Source organism: Heptranchias perlo, unplaced genomic scaffold (genome assembly GCF_035084215.1).
Source record: "Heptranchias perlo isolate sHepPer1 unplaced genomic scaffold, sHepPer1.hap1 HAP1_SCAFFOLD_138, whole genome shotgun sequence".
In the NCBI taxonomy this organism is placed as follows: Eukaryota; Metazoa; Chordata; class Chondrichthyes; order Hexanchiformes; family Hexanchidae; genus Heptranchias; species Heptranchias perlo.
This window is the reverse complement of record NW_027138624.1, coordinates 1,050,171-1,064,683: the sequence shown is the minus strand read 5'-3', so window position 1 is coordinate 1,064,683 and position 14,513 is coordinate 1,050,171. Positions and strand designations below refer to the sequence as shown.

Sequence of the window (14,513 nt, the reverse complement as noted above, 5' to 3'; positions counted from 1 at the left end):
CCAGGTTGTGCTAACCTAGTATCAGCATCCAAAACCTGATGACAGAGAAAGGCTAAATAAGCACTAAGACATGAAACAATCCTTAGTGGTTTCTGAGAGTCAGCAAAGTGGGATGGTTTACGACCATGAGTTAAGATCAGTGGTGCTTACGTACAGAACAATGCAGCCGAATCGTATAAAGATAGGGCATGCTCCCTTCTCAAATGTTAGAGCTCTCAATAGGGGACAGTCAGAAGCCCATTGCCACAGGCAGTCCGCAAAGGTCAGGTCTGATATACCTGGATTCGCAGATAGGTCAGGTTGTGTTGATTGCTTGTCATTAATGTAATCTGTAGACAGTTGTATTATAATAATAATACTGTTGAATGTAATGTTGAAGACAGCTGTAGTGCAACTCTGTTGTAAGTCAATCTATTAAACTTGCTATTTTGTAACGCTCTGGCTAAAATCAAGTGGAAGTTATTGTTGATGGATTAACAACCCATAATTGCCACAGTAACGGGAGAAATCCGCGAACAAACATTCACTTCATATATAAACATCACACCCATAGTTTATATTTTCACACGTTCTTTTTTGCAGTTCTAACCAAAGTCCAAACATCGAAAGTCCACGTGTTTTTCAGAAGTTTCCCGTCCTGTTATGTATCTTGAGCAGTTTCCCACATCCTTTTCCTGTGATGTGATAATTCTGGGTGCAGGATGAATGTAATTGGATTTGCTGCAGTCCGCTGACAGCAGGCGATGGAAGCGAGCGCCATGCTGCCGCTGACAGGTGAAGGCGACATCTGATGCTGCCTGACATCCGGTGGGAGTGGGCGGGGATTTGAAAGCCAACACATTCCACCAATCTCAGAGCTATAAAGTGGTGCTTGACAAACATTGATTGAAACAAACACCCATTGTTACAGCCAGGCCTCGTGGCGCAATGGTAGCGCGTCTGACTCCAGATCAGAAGGTTGCGTGTTCAAATCACGTCGGGATCACGGTTTTTTCCCTTAGAGCTTGTTTGGATAATTCCGCAATTAATGTTTTCTTTGTGTCTTCACAATTCACAGAACCCTGCTCTAAAATCTGCCTCTGGTTCCCCAGTGTCAGGGAGGGAAGCACCTGTTGCCCTCATTTATTTAATGTAACAAACAGAAGACAAACACACGTCTTCGTTCAAAAACCACCCTGCAGGTGGACACATCGTGAGATAAACACAGGGCAGAGATGCAGACAGCATCCGGAAACATCTGGAAATAGACAAAAGAAATAGATTGAGCGCTTTGTTAACAGAAAATTTTCTGAACCTCCACGGTCAATGAAAGGGCTTTTGTTGGTCGATTTCCCATTGCACCTTATAATTCAGGAGAACTTGGTAGATGATTGGTTGGGTTCCCTTGTCCCCCACCAGCGGAAATGGTTTGTCGTTCCCACTCTACGAACTCCTTTCAAAAGCCACTCTGTCCAAAGCCCACACATCCTTCCAGATTAAAAGGGAATAAAGTCGAAGTGAGCGTCACTGTGGATCAGTTTTCTCTCACTCAACGTTGTCTGTTCAATGAAGTAAAAGATGCTGCTGACAAAGAAAAAGGGAACAGCCACTATCTCCCCTTTTGGCAGGATCAAAAAATCAAACCGGATGTTGATGGAAACCAAGTTCCAACATAATGTTTCTGCTTAGGATTGAACTAGGGACTTTTCGCGTGTAAAGTAAACGTGATGATCGCTATAATAAAGAAACTAATCGAATGACAATCAACACAATCGGCAAATGAATGGTGTCCTCTCTCTGCTCGTACTTGGATCGTGTTGTTTCAAGGACAGCAAGAGACACAGACAGTGGCTGCCCCCCCCCCCCGACCTTTTCTTTAAAAACTCTTAATTTTACATCAATAAACAGATACGTTTGAGCAAGAAAATGTGGAAAACTATAAAGACCACATTACTGTAGAAATACGTGAATAGTTACTTGACCATAAAAGAGAAAAGCATGATGGGTATTTGACCAATGTTAACTCCTTGACTCCCATACATAGGGTAGTTTCAATTTCACACACACACACATTAATGTGGTCTTGAAAGTTTTCCACAAGAGAACTGATCCACAGTGACTCTCATTGCAAGAGCATCAGATCTCAGGGTAGTGGGTTTGAGCCCCACGTTGGGCGAGTACCGTTTTAAACTTTTATGCTGCTTCCACCGGTGAGCCCCAGCTCTGACACTTCCCCCCGCCCCCCACTACTCCGTATCACCCCGCACCATGGGGCCGCGCCCGGGCTGAATTTCTCCATTTAGCTTTCCGCCCCTGTCGCAGCATGAAATGGTCCTTACCAAAGTCACAAATGATACCCTATGGGACTACCACCATGATAAACTATCCCTCCTCATCCTTCTCAAATACAATATCTCACCGTGCTGTTATGCTTTTAGACGAGTTTCCTCTCTCTGCTCTTATTTGGAATGTGTTGCTTTTCCGTCTGACAACACTTAGTATCGCATCATGTTAGTCCACAAGTCGAGATCATTCGGCCCATCGTGCCTGTGCCGGGTCAAGCACACGTATTCGTTCAAAATTCGTTCAGAGATAGATTGAGTGCTTTGTTATCAGAAAATTGCCTGAACCCCCACAGTCTACAGCTTTCCTCCTCGCTATCAACCACACGGCCGATTTTTGTGTCACCCGCAAATTTCTTAATCTTGGCCCCTACGTTAAAGTTCAAATCGTTAATGTATACCACAAAAAGCAAAGGACCAAGTACCGAGCCCTGCGGCACCCCACTGGAAACAGCCTCCAGCCGCAAAAACACCGGTCAACCATTACCCTTTGCTTCCTGCCACTGAGCCAATTTTGCATCCACCAAGACACATTCCCTTGGATCACATGGGCCTTTACTTTTTTGACCAATTTGCCATGTGGGAACTTTTCAAAAGCCTTGCGAAAATCCATGTAGACTACATCAATTAGGCTACCCTCATCGATCCTCCTTGTCACCTCCTCGAAAAATTCAATCAGGTCAGTGAGACACGACCTCCCCTGAACGCTCAGAATACATTTTTTTTATTCGTTCATGGGATATGGGCGTCGCTGGCGAGGCCAGCATTTATTGCCCATCCATCATTGCCCTTGAGAAGGTGGTGGTGAGCCGTCTTCTTGAGCCTCTGCAGTCAGTTTGGTGAAGGTTCTCCCACAGTGCTGCTTAGCAACAGACAAAGCACCGGTGGGCGCGCGGGTGGCAGGAGAGCTGGTTGTCGGTGGTATTGATGCTGTGAGCGAGATCAGACCGTTTCCACGTTTCCACAAACAATGTCCCATCCTTTATTTTTGGAAAAGTAACACTGATAGTTGTCAATTGCATTTCTGTGGCTGCAACATGTAACTTTGGCTAGGTGACACGCTGCTTTAGTGTATCTTGCAAGAACAAAACCAGCGGGCGGTCTCTGTGGCGCAATCGGTTAGCGCATTCGGCTATTAACCAAAAAGTTGGTGATTTGAGCCCACCCAGGAACGGAAATTGCACCTTTTTCTTCCCACTTTCGGATTCATTGCCTCATTCTGATAGCCCTGAAGCCGGTACCAGGTTTTAATTCCTGATCAGCAGTAACTGGGAGCACTTTAAATGACTCCGATCTCTTAATCTCATTTCAATTTTTCTAATGTGTGATTTGGCTGCAAGAAAACACTCTGTGAACAATGTCATCTGAGCATGCCTGATTCGCCATAATTTGCACTGCCGTCGGATATCAGGCACATGAAAAAAAAAACAGTGAAATGTTTGTGTGGGCGCGATGCTCTGGGATTCCCTGCCTGACCATCGCCACCGATCCTTCTCTGCAGCCTTCCGAAATACAGCGCAGTAAATGTATCCCTGTGAAATGAGCTCCTGGACAGTAATACGGAAGTTAGTTTGGCTGAGGGGGTTTGCTCCTAGCACGGAGCGTCAAATGTCAGGTTTCTGTAGTGTAGTGGTTATCACGTTCGCCTAACACGCGAAAAGTCCCCGGTTCGAAACCGGGCGGAAACATTTTGAAACCTTGTCCCCATTAAAAATGATTAAATATTAAACGATTCACATTGCTGAATAATGTGAACAAAGTCCGTTTCTGCCAGCCCTGTTATTGCAGTCCGCTGAGAGCAGGCGATTGGGGGTGAAGGCTGCTTCCAATGCTGTCTCATTCCCGGTGGGATCTGGCGGAGATTTGACAAGCCCTGTCCATTCAACCAATACATGAAACGGTGTTTGAGAAACATTTATACATATAATAACATCCAGGATCCTGTCTTCAGAGTACGTGGCGCAAAGTTCTGACTCCAGATCAAAAGGCTGCGTGTTCACATCACATCGGGGTCACTGTTTCTTTCACCGCTCACATGAGACTGGATAATTCCAGAATGAAGGTTTTAATTGCTTTTTCACAAAAAAAAACAGAAGTTCGGTCTAAACCCTGACTCAGTATCTCCCCAGTGGCAGGGAGGGGAGCGCCTGATACCCTCATTTGTTTCATGCAACAAACTGACATGATTCAAAATCGACCTGCAGATGGACACACACAGAAAAATGACAACCACAGAAACAGACAGCAAGTACTTGTATATATATATATATATATATATATATATATAGTGCAGTTAACGTGGTCAGACGATTTAAGCTCGGTGAACTTTCTTCAGCTTTCTGAAATGTACTTGTCCATCCTTCATAGGTCACGGGAAATATATTTTTTGCCTTTCGAAAAAAGACGCGAAAAGCAGAGACATGTTTTGTTTTCAACACGGCTGGTGAAATGGCCGGACTATCATAAATTAGGAGTCGCCTGTGAAACATTTGAAGGCGACTACCTAAAAATCACTTAGTGCAAATTTAAAATCACGGTTACTATTTATTTAGGTCTGAAAGAAATAACAATAAACGTGTCAGTCAGCGCCCGCGGTGAGACGGTGATGAACTTGTTTGCTGCGAAGTTCACCGCTGTACTAAAGTTGACGCCGTTTAAAAGATGCGAACCCACTCAATGTAAAGGATGAGCTCATAACCAACAGGTCCCGTCATCGTCAAACACCTCCTTTCTTGTTCAATAGAGGGAGCAGAGGCGTGTACATCATCAGACGCCAGCAACTTTAAGAAATGGAACAGATAAAGGGACAGATGCAAGTTCCAAATCTTTTCAATGCAAAGTTATTTCACTTTACTTAAAGTGCCGTGAGGCTGAAAACGGGTCCCAGATGATTTGCGTTCACTCGTGACTTGTTTTCCAGTGTTTGTCCGTCAGGATTGCAATTCAATTTGTATTGGATATTGAAGATATTTCAGGATGATTGCACAACATACCACGTGTAAAGCAACCATCTTGATAACTTCAATCATCACACACTCCACATCGACGCTGCAGAGGCCCCAGCACCCCTTTCAATATTGTATTTCTTAACTCACAGTTTTCAAAAGGGAATTGGATAAACGCTTGGATGGAAACATTTTCAGGGCGAAATGGGAAACAGCAGGCGAATGGAACGAACTGGACAGCTCTTTCAGAGAGCTGGCACAGGCACGATGGGCCGAATAGCATCTGAATAGCGCTGTCTTATTCTATGATTCTAATAATAGATCATTTTCCGCCTTTCACTGAGCCTCCCTAAATGGAGCGCAGTAATCGTGTCCCTGTGAAATGAGCTCCTGAACAGTAATACGGAAATTAGCGTGACTGAGCGGTTTAAAACTCTCGTCAGGCTCCGAACAGGAAATTTCCTCTCTAGGTTTGATTAGTTTATCAATTATCTCCCCCCCTTTCGATCTTAAATGTATTTTCATATTTTGTTGATCTCTTCTTCTCCTGTCATGCCCACAATACTAGTCTCCCTGGTAAATACAATTCTGGTCACCCTATTATAGAAAGGATATTATTAAACTAGAAAGAGTGCAGAAAAGATTTACTAGGATGCTACCGGGACTTGATGGTTTGACTTATAGGGAAAGGTTAGACAGACTGGGACTTTTTTCCCTGGAGAGTAGGAGGTTAAGGGGTGATCTTATAGAAGTCTATAAAATAAAGAGGGGCAGAGATAAGGTAGATCGTCGAAATCTTTTCCCAAAGGTAGGGGAGTCTATAACGAGGGGGCATAGATTTAAGGTGAGAGGGGAGAGATACAAAAGGGTCCAGAGGGCAGTTTTTTCACTCAAAGGGTGGTGAGTGTCTGGAACGAGCTGCCAGAGTCAGTCGTAGAGGCGGGTACAATTTTGTCTTTTAAAAAGCAGTTGGACAGTTACATGGGTAAGATGGGTATAGAGGGATATGGGCCAAGTGCAGGCAATTGGGACTAGCTTAGTGGTATTAACTGGGCGACATGGACATGTTGGGCCGAAGGGCCTGTTTTCATGTTGTAACTTCTATGATTCTATGATTCTATCAAATACCGAAGCAAAGTGATTATTTAATATTTCTGCCATTTCGCTGTCATTGCCTGTGAGTTTGTCGTGTGTATCCCTTCGTGGCCCGATTCCTATCCTTGGCTGTTGATGTGTCTGGAATACTTTGCTTTTTTTGATATTCCTTTTTGCCTTTCGAATAGTTCTTTAGACTTCCCCTCTCTCCTTTATTGTCCAGTGTGGGCCTTTTTATTTAGTTTCAAATTTGCACTTATTTCTTTATTCATCCCTGGTGTGTCATTTCTGGATAGTTTGTTTTTAGTGGGATATATTTCTCCTGGACTCCATTGATCACCGTTTTAAATGTTTCCCACTGCTGTTCTATTTCTTTTTCCAGGTCATTAATATGTCAACCATTTCATCGTTCGAATCTTCTCAAGTCACATTTCCATGACAAAGCCAGTTGCTTTTGTGGGAGGAGCAAATCAACTTGGTAGAAAAATCAGCTGCAGCCCAATCCACAAAAAAAATATTTCCACGGAGAAGTAAAAAATGTCAGAAGTGGGATTCGAACCCACGCCTCCAGAAAAAACTGCAACCTGAACGCAGCGCCTTAGACCGCTCGGCCATCCTGACTACCGGGCTGTGATTTCATTCTGCATAATTTCTGCACTTTAAAGAAAAGGGGGAGCAGCCACTGTCGGTATCTCGTGTTGCACTTGAAACAACACATTCCAAGTCCGAGCAGAGAGAGGACACCATTCATCAGCTCAATTTGTTGAGTGCAACGCTATCGTTTTCCGTAGTGTAGCGGTTATCACGTTTGCTTTATACGCAAAAAGTCCCCGGTTTGATCCCGGGCGGAATCATTATGTTGGAACTTGGTCTCCATAAACATCCAGATCGATTTTCTTCTCCTGCCATGAAGGGAGACAGTGGCTGTTCCCTGATTCTTTGTCAGCTGCATCTTTGACTTCATTAAACAGATAATTTTGAGTGAGAGAAAGCTGATCCACAGTGACGCTCTTTTCAAGTTTTATTCCCTTTTAATCTGGAAGGATATATTGTCTTTGGACAGAGTGGCTTTTGAAAGGAGTTAGTGGGGTGGGAACGACAAACCTTTTCCGCTGGTGGGGGACAGGGGAATACGAACCAACCATCCACCAAGTTCTCCCGAATTCTCCGGTTCAATGGGAAACCGACCAACAAAAGCCCTTTCATTGACCGTGGAGGTTCAGACAATTTTCTGAGAACAAAGCGCTCAATCTATTTCTTTTGTCTATTTCCCGATGTTTCCGGATACTGTCTGCATCTCTGCCCTGTTTTTATCTCACTATGTGTCCACCTGCAGGGTGGTTTTTGAACGAAGACGTGTGTTTGTCATCTGTTTGTTACATTAATTAAATGAGGACATCAGGTGCTTCCCTCCCTGACACTGGGGAACCAGAGGCAGACTTAAGCGCAGGGTCCTGTTAATTGTGAAGACGCAAATAAAACATTAATTGCGGGATTATACAAACCAGCTCTGAGGGAAAAACACTATGCCTCCAACGTGATTTAAACAGGCAACCTTCTGACCTGCAGTCAGACGCGCTACCGTTGCGCAAAGAGGCCAGACTGATACAATGGTTGTTTGTTTATATCAATGTTTATCAAGCACCGCTTTATTCATCCGATATTGGTGGAATGGGTTGGCTTTCAAATCCCCGCCCACTCCCACCGGATGTCAGGCGGCATCAGAAGTCGCCTTCACCTGTCAGGGGCATCATGGCGCTCGCTTCCATCGCCTGCTGTCAGCGGACTGCAGCAAATCCAATTACATTCATCCTGCACCCAGAATTATCACATCACAGGAAAAAGATGTGGGAAACTGCTCAAGCTGCATAACATGAGGGGAAACTTCTGTGAAACACTTAGACTTTTGGAGTTTCGACTTCGATTAGAACTGCAAAAAAGAACGTGAGAAAATATAAACTATGGGTGTGATGTTTATATATAAAGTGAATGTTTGTTCGCGGATTTCTCCCGTTGCTGTGGCAACTATGGGTTGTTAATCCATCAACAATAACTTCCGCTTGATTTTAGCCCGAGTGGTTACAAAATAGCAAGTTTAATAGATTGACTTACAACAGAGTTGCACTACAGCTGTCTTCAACATTACATTCAACAGTATTATTATTATAATACAACTGTTTACAGATTACATTAATGGCAAGCAATCAACACAACCTGACCTGTCTGCGAATCCTGGAATATCGGACCTGACCTTTGCGGACTGCCTGTGGCAATGGACTTCTGACTGTCCCCTATTGAGAGCTCTAACATTTGAGAAGGGAGCATGTCCTATCTTTATACGATTCGGCTGCATTGTTCTGTACGTAAGCACCACTGATCTTAACTCATGGTCGTAAACCATCCCACTTTGCTCACTCTCAGAAACCACCAAGGATTGTTTCTTGTCTCCGTGTTTATTTAGCCTTTCTCCGTCATCTGGTTTTGGATGCTTATACTAGGTTAGCACAACCTGGAGTTCAGGTGTCCAGGACACCCAAGTTTCTCTGGACATTAACATTTAATATTTTCTCACCATTTGAAAAATATTCTGTTTTTCTGTTCTTCCAAACAAAGTGAATAACCTCACATTATACTCCATCTGCCACCTTCTTGCCCACACACTTAACCTGTCTATATCCCTTTACAGACTCTTTGTGTCCTCTTCACAGCTTACTTTCCCACCTAGTTTTTATTCATCAGCAAACTTGGATACATTACACTCGATCCCTTCAACAAGTCATTAAAAGTCTTCTATAGGCATATAAATAGTAAACGGGTAGTAAGAGGAGTGGTAAGAACGATTTGGGACCAAGGAGGAGGTCTACGCATGAAGGCAGAGGGCATGGCTGAGGTAGTAAATGAGTATTTTGCACCTGTCTTTACCAAGGAAGAAAATGCTGCCGAAATCACAGTAAAAGGAGAGGTAGTTGAGATACTGGATGGGGTGAAAATTGATAAAGAGTAGATACTAGAAAGGCTGGCTGTACTTAAAGTAGATAAGTCACCTGGACGGAATGGGATGCATCTTAGGTTGCTGAGGGAAGTAAGGGTGTGAATTGCAAGGTGCTGGCCATAATCTTTCAATCCTCCTTCGATACAGGGTTTGGTGTCAGAGAACTGGAGAATTGCAGATGTTACACCCTTGTTCAAAAAGGGTGTAAGGATAAACCCAGCAACTACAGGCCAGTCAGTTTAACCTCAGTGGTGGGAAGCTTTTAGAAATGATAATCTGGAACAAAATTAATGGTCATTTGGACAAGTGTGGATTGATAATAGAAAGCCACTGTGGATTTGTTAAAGGCAAATCGTGATTGAGTTTTGTGATGAGTTAACAGAGAGGGCCGATGAGGGCAATGTGGTTGATGTTGTGTATATGGCCATTCAAAAGGCGTTTGATAAAGTGCCACAAAGTAGGCTTGTCAAAAGGGGCGATAGTGGCTGCTTCCTTATTCTTTAAAAGCGCTTTCTGTTATTTCACTCAACAGATAACTTTGCGTGAGCGAAAAGTGATCCACAGTGACGCTTATTTCAAGTTTATACCTTTTTAGTCTGAAAGGATATATTGTCCTTGGAAGGAGTGCAGCTCAGATTCACCAGATTGTTACCAGGGTGCAATGCGTTAAATTATGAGAAGATGTTAGAAAAACTGGGCTTAAAATCACACAAGTCACACTGCAAAAAGTTTTCATTTTTGCTTCATACATTAATGACCTGGACTTGGGTATACAGGGTATAATTTCAAAGTTTGCAGATGACATGAAACTCGGGAATGTAGTAAACAATGTGGTGGATAGTATCAGACTTCAGGAGGACATAGACTGCCTGGTGAAATGGACTTTATTAATAGAGGCATCGATAAAAAAGCAACAAAGTTATGCTAAACGTTTATAAAACACTGGTTAGGCTGCAGCTGGAGTATTGTGTTCAATTCTGGCAACACAATTTAGGAAAGATGTCAAGGCCTTGGAGAGGGTGCAGAGGACATTTACTAGAATGGTAACAGAGATGAGGGACTTCAGTTATGTGGCGAGAATGGAGAAGCTGGGATTATCCCCTGACAGCAGAGAAGGTTAAGGGGAGATTATTTGATAGAGGTGTTCAAAATTATGAAAGGTTTTGATAGAGCAAATAAGGAGAAACTGTTTTCAGTGGCAGAAGGGTCAGTAACAAGAGGACACAGGTTTAAAGTAATTGGCAAAAGAGCCAGAGGCGACATGAGGGAACATAATTTACGCAGCGAGTTGTTATGATCTGGAATGCGCTGCCTGAACGGCCGGTGGAAGCAGATTCAATAGTAACTTTCAAAAGGGGATTGGATAAATACTTGAAAAGGAAAACAATTGCAGGGCTTATGAGGAAAGAGCTTATGGGTGGTGAGACATCTTGGATAGCACTTTCAAAGAGCAAGCACAGGCACAATGGGCCGAATGATCTCCTTCTGTGTTGTAACATATCAAGTGTTGCTGGAACGAGAAGCAACGCATTCCAAGTCAGAACAGAGACAGGAGACTAAGTCAGTTCCCCATTGTTTTTAACGAGCTAGTAATGGTTTCCGTAGCGTATCGGTTATCACGTTTGCTATATACGCGAAAGGTTCCCGAGTGTAAACATTATGTTGAACCTTGCTCACGATAAACATCCAGGGAGGAGTTTTTTTCTCCTGCCAAAAAGGGCGACAGTATCTGCTCCCTTATTCTTGAAAAGCTGCATCTTTTACTTCACTAAATAGTTAACTTTGAGTGAGAGAAAACTGATCCTCAGTGATGCTCATTTCAAGTTTTATTCCCTTTTACTCTAAAAGGGTATATTGGCCTTGGAAGGAGCGCAGCCCAGATTTACCAGAATGTCAGCAGGGCTCGAAGGGTTAAATTATGAGGAGCGGTTACATACTTGTATGCCCTGGAATATAGAAGGCTTTTTAGGATTTTGAAAGATAGATAGACAAACCCTTTCCGCTGGTGAGGGAGTCTAAGACAATATCACAATATCACAATAGCTGTTTTTACGAGTGAAAACGGCCGGACGCATCACTGTGAGTGCAAGAGACGAGACTCTGGGTGCCGCGTCCTGGACAGTGAATGTCAAAACTTTTAAAAGATGCAGAAAGCGTTCGGGGTTCAGATACACAAACCTCGAATGGGAATTAAATTTTGTCAGAGGTTGCAGCCTTCCATACTTCTATTGCCCTTTGCGAGACACCTCAGCCGAATCCTACTTCCCAGCACTCGGTCAGTAGCCTTGTATGTTACGTCACTTTAGGTGCATCTCGAAGTATTATTTAAATATAACGAGGGATTCTGCCTCTACCACCCTTTCAGGCAGTGCGTTTCAGACCCCCACCACCCTCTGGATGAAAAAAATTCTCCTCAGCTCCCCTCTCATCCTTCCACCAATCACTTTAAATCTATGCCCCCCTGGTTATTGACCTCCCTGCTAAGGTAAATAGGTCCTTCCCATTCACTCTACCTCGGCCCTTCATAATTTTGTACACCTCAATTAAATTACCCCTCAGCCTCCACTGTTCCAATGAAAACAACCCAAGCCTATGCAATCTTTCCTCACAGCCAAAATTTTCCAGCCCTGGCAACCTCCTCGTAAATCTCCTCTGTACCCTCTCCGTTCCAAGCACGTCTTTTTTGACCAGTCTGCCAATTGGGACCTGGTCAAAAGCCTTGCTAAAATCTATGCAGACTACATCAAAGTACTCCAGGTGTATTCTCACCAAAGCCCTATTTAATTGCAGCAAGACTTCCTTACTCTTATACTCCAACCTCCTTGCAAAAAGGCCAACAGAACATTGTTCTTCCTAATTGCTTGCTGTACCTGAATGTTAACTTTCTGTGATTTGTTTACAAGTACACCGAACTCCCTCTGAATACCAATATTTATTGGACTCTCACCTTTTAAATATACTCTGCTTTTCTATTCTTCCTTCCAAAGTGGACAATTTCACATTTTCCCACCTTATACTCCAACTGACACCTTCTTACCCAATCACTTAACCTCTCCACGTCCCTTTGCGTCCTCCTCACGGCTTACTTTCCCACCTACCTTTGTATCATCAGCAAACTTGGATACATTACACTCGGTCCCCTGTAAACCGAACTGGTACCCACTTCACCACAAAAAACCGCTGGTGACTTATACTGGACAGAGTGGAACTGACCAGTCACATCTCTTTGCTCTGATTGGGACAGTTTTACTTCTCTTTAAACAACATCTCTCCTATCCCACACTAAAACCATGGAATAGAATCATAGAATATTACAGCACAGAAGGAGGCCATTCGGCCGTGTTGCCCTGCCTACTCTTTGAAAGATCTGTCCAATTTAGTCCAAAAAAACCAGCCTTTCCCCCCTAAATTTGCAAATCAGTCCTCCTCAAGTACCTGTCCAATTGCCTTTTGAAAGTTCCTATGAAAGCTGCTTCCACCGCCCTTTCAGGGAGTGGCGACCAGATCGGAACAACCCTCTGTGTGAAAAAAAAAATCTCCTCATTTCCCCTCTAGTCCTAAAAGCTCTCAATCCTTCTCCACGGATGCCTTTTTACAAACATTTCATTCATCAAAACCACACAAGCTACACAGGAAAATGTCTTCATTTTCAAGTAATTAACGTTCCGAAGGAGCTCGCTAATTTCCCTCTCCTAACCTTATGAATCAGATCATTCTCGTCCGGATCCTGTTCCACATGTACTGGCCTCCCCGCCTCAGGAAGTAGCCATTCAGATTCTGTGACTGTGGCCAGCTTTGTTCGGGCAGTTGGTTTGACAGGGACCTCACACTGCACCCTCCTCCCGTGTTTTCTTCCACATCCGCAGATTGGGGCCGGGCCTGGACTGATTTTTTTTTTCTCTGTCTCACCCGGGGCCGCTGAGTCTCCGACTCAGATCACAAACCAGCTCTCCTACACCCGATCACCAACTCACCCAGTTTGTAAATTGAAACCGGAGCAAGTGCCTCGTCAGAGGGCAAGAGATGTAGGTGAGGCAGCAACCTCTGACAAAATCTCAGGCTCATCAGAGAGGTTTGTGTATCTGAACCCCTAATAACCTTCTGCTCCATTTAAAGTTTTGACCATTGCACACGACGCGGCACGAACAGACTCGTCTCTTGCAACAACAGTCAAGCAAGCGGACGGTTCACTCGTAAAAGCAGCGGAAAAGTTTAAAACAGAATTCGCCCAACGTGGGGCTCAAACCCACTACCCTAAGATTAAGAGTCTCATGCTCTACCGACCGAGCTTGCCGGGCCGGCTGAAATATCTCACTTTGGTCTGTTATTGCAGTGAGGCGGCTGCTGGCTGCCCCCCCCCCCCCCCCCGAAGGGGCTGAGTTCAGAATCAGAGAAGGATGCAGCTCAGAAGCAGGCCATTCGGGCCATCGCGCCCGTGCCTTGTCCGACAAACCATGTACCAGATTCTCCTGAATTCCAAGTTGTGGAACGAAAGCGAACAACAAAAGCCCTTACATTCGACCGTGGAGGTACAGGCAATTCTCTGAGAAACCGCTTTATGTATTTCCCGGTGTTTGCCTGTCTCTCTGGCTGTGTTTATTTCTGTGCGTGTGGAGCTGCAGGCTGATTTTGAATTAATAAGTGTGTTTGTGTATGTTTCTTGCAATTAATAATGAGGGAATCAGACTCTTCTCTCCCTGACACTGGGGAACGAGTGAGGCAGAATTCAGAGCAGGGTTCTGTTTATTGTGAAAAAGGGATTGCAATAAGGAAGCGGGCATTATCCAGCCTCCTAAAAACAATAAGGACAACCGTGACCCCGACGTGATTTAAACACACAACCATCTGATGGGGATTCAGACGCGCTACCGTTGCGCCACGAGGTCTGATAACAAAGATTTGTATGTTTACCTTTATGAAAGTTTCTCATACACCGTTTAATTTATTTCAGATTACCAAATCCCCGCCCACTCCCACCGGGTGTCAGGCAGCCTCAGAAGCAGCCGTCACCTGTCCGTGGCAACATGACTGCAGCAAATCCAATTACACACACCCGGCACCCAGAATCATCACATCACAGGAAAGGAACTGCTCAAAATGCATAACAGGACCGGCAGCATCTGAAAAAACGCTGAGACTTTCTGTGTGTGGACTTTGTTC

At 44.2% G+C, this 14,513-nt stretch overlaps 3 non-coding genes across 3 annotated transcripts; 2 read left to right on the top strand and 1 right to left on the bottom strand.

The window, feature by feature from the left end:
* Positions 1 to 913: 913 nt before the first annotated feature.
* trnaw-cca (transfer RNA tryptophan (anticodon CCA)) lies at positions 914 to 985 on the top strand. Its single transcript has one exon. It is a non-coding gene; the product is annotated as a tRNA-Trp (tRNA).
* Positions 986 to 3,936: 2,951 nt separating this feature from the next.
* On the top strand, positions 3,937 to 4,009 carry trnav-aac (transfer RNA valine (anticodon AAC)). The gene has a single exon. It is a non-coding gene; the product is annotated as a tRNA-Val (tRNA).
* Positions 4,010 to 6,899: 2,890 nt separating this feature from the next.
* Positions 6,900 to 6,982, bottom strand: trnal-cag (transfer RNA leucine (anticodon CAG)). The gene has a single exon. It is a non-coding gene; the product is annotated as a tRNA-Leu (tRNA).
* Positions 6,983 to 14,513: the final 7,531 nt, after the last annotated feature.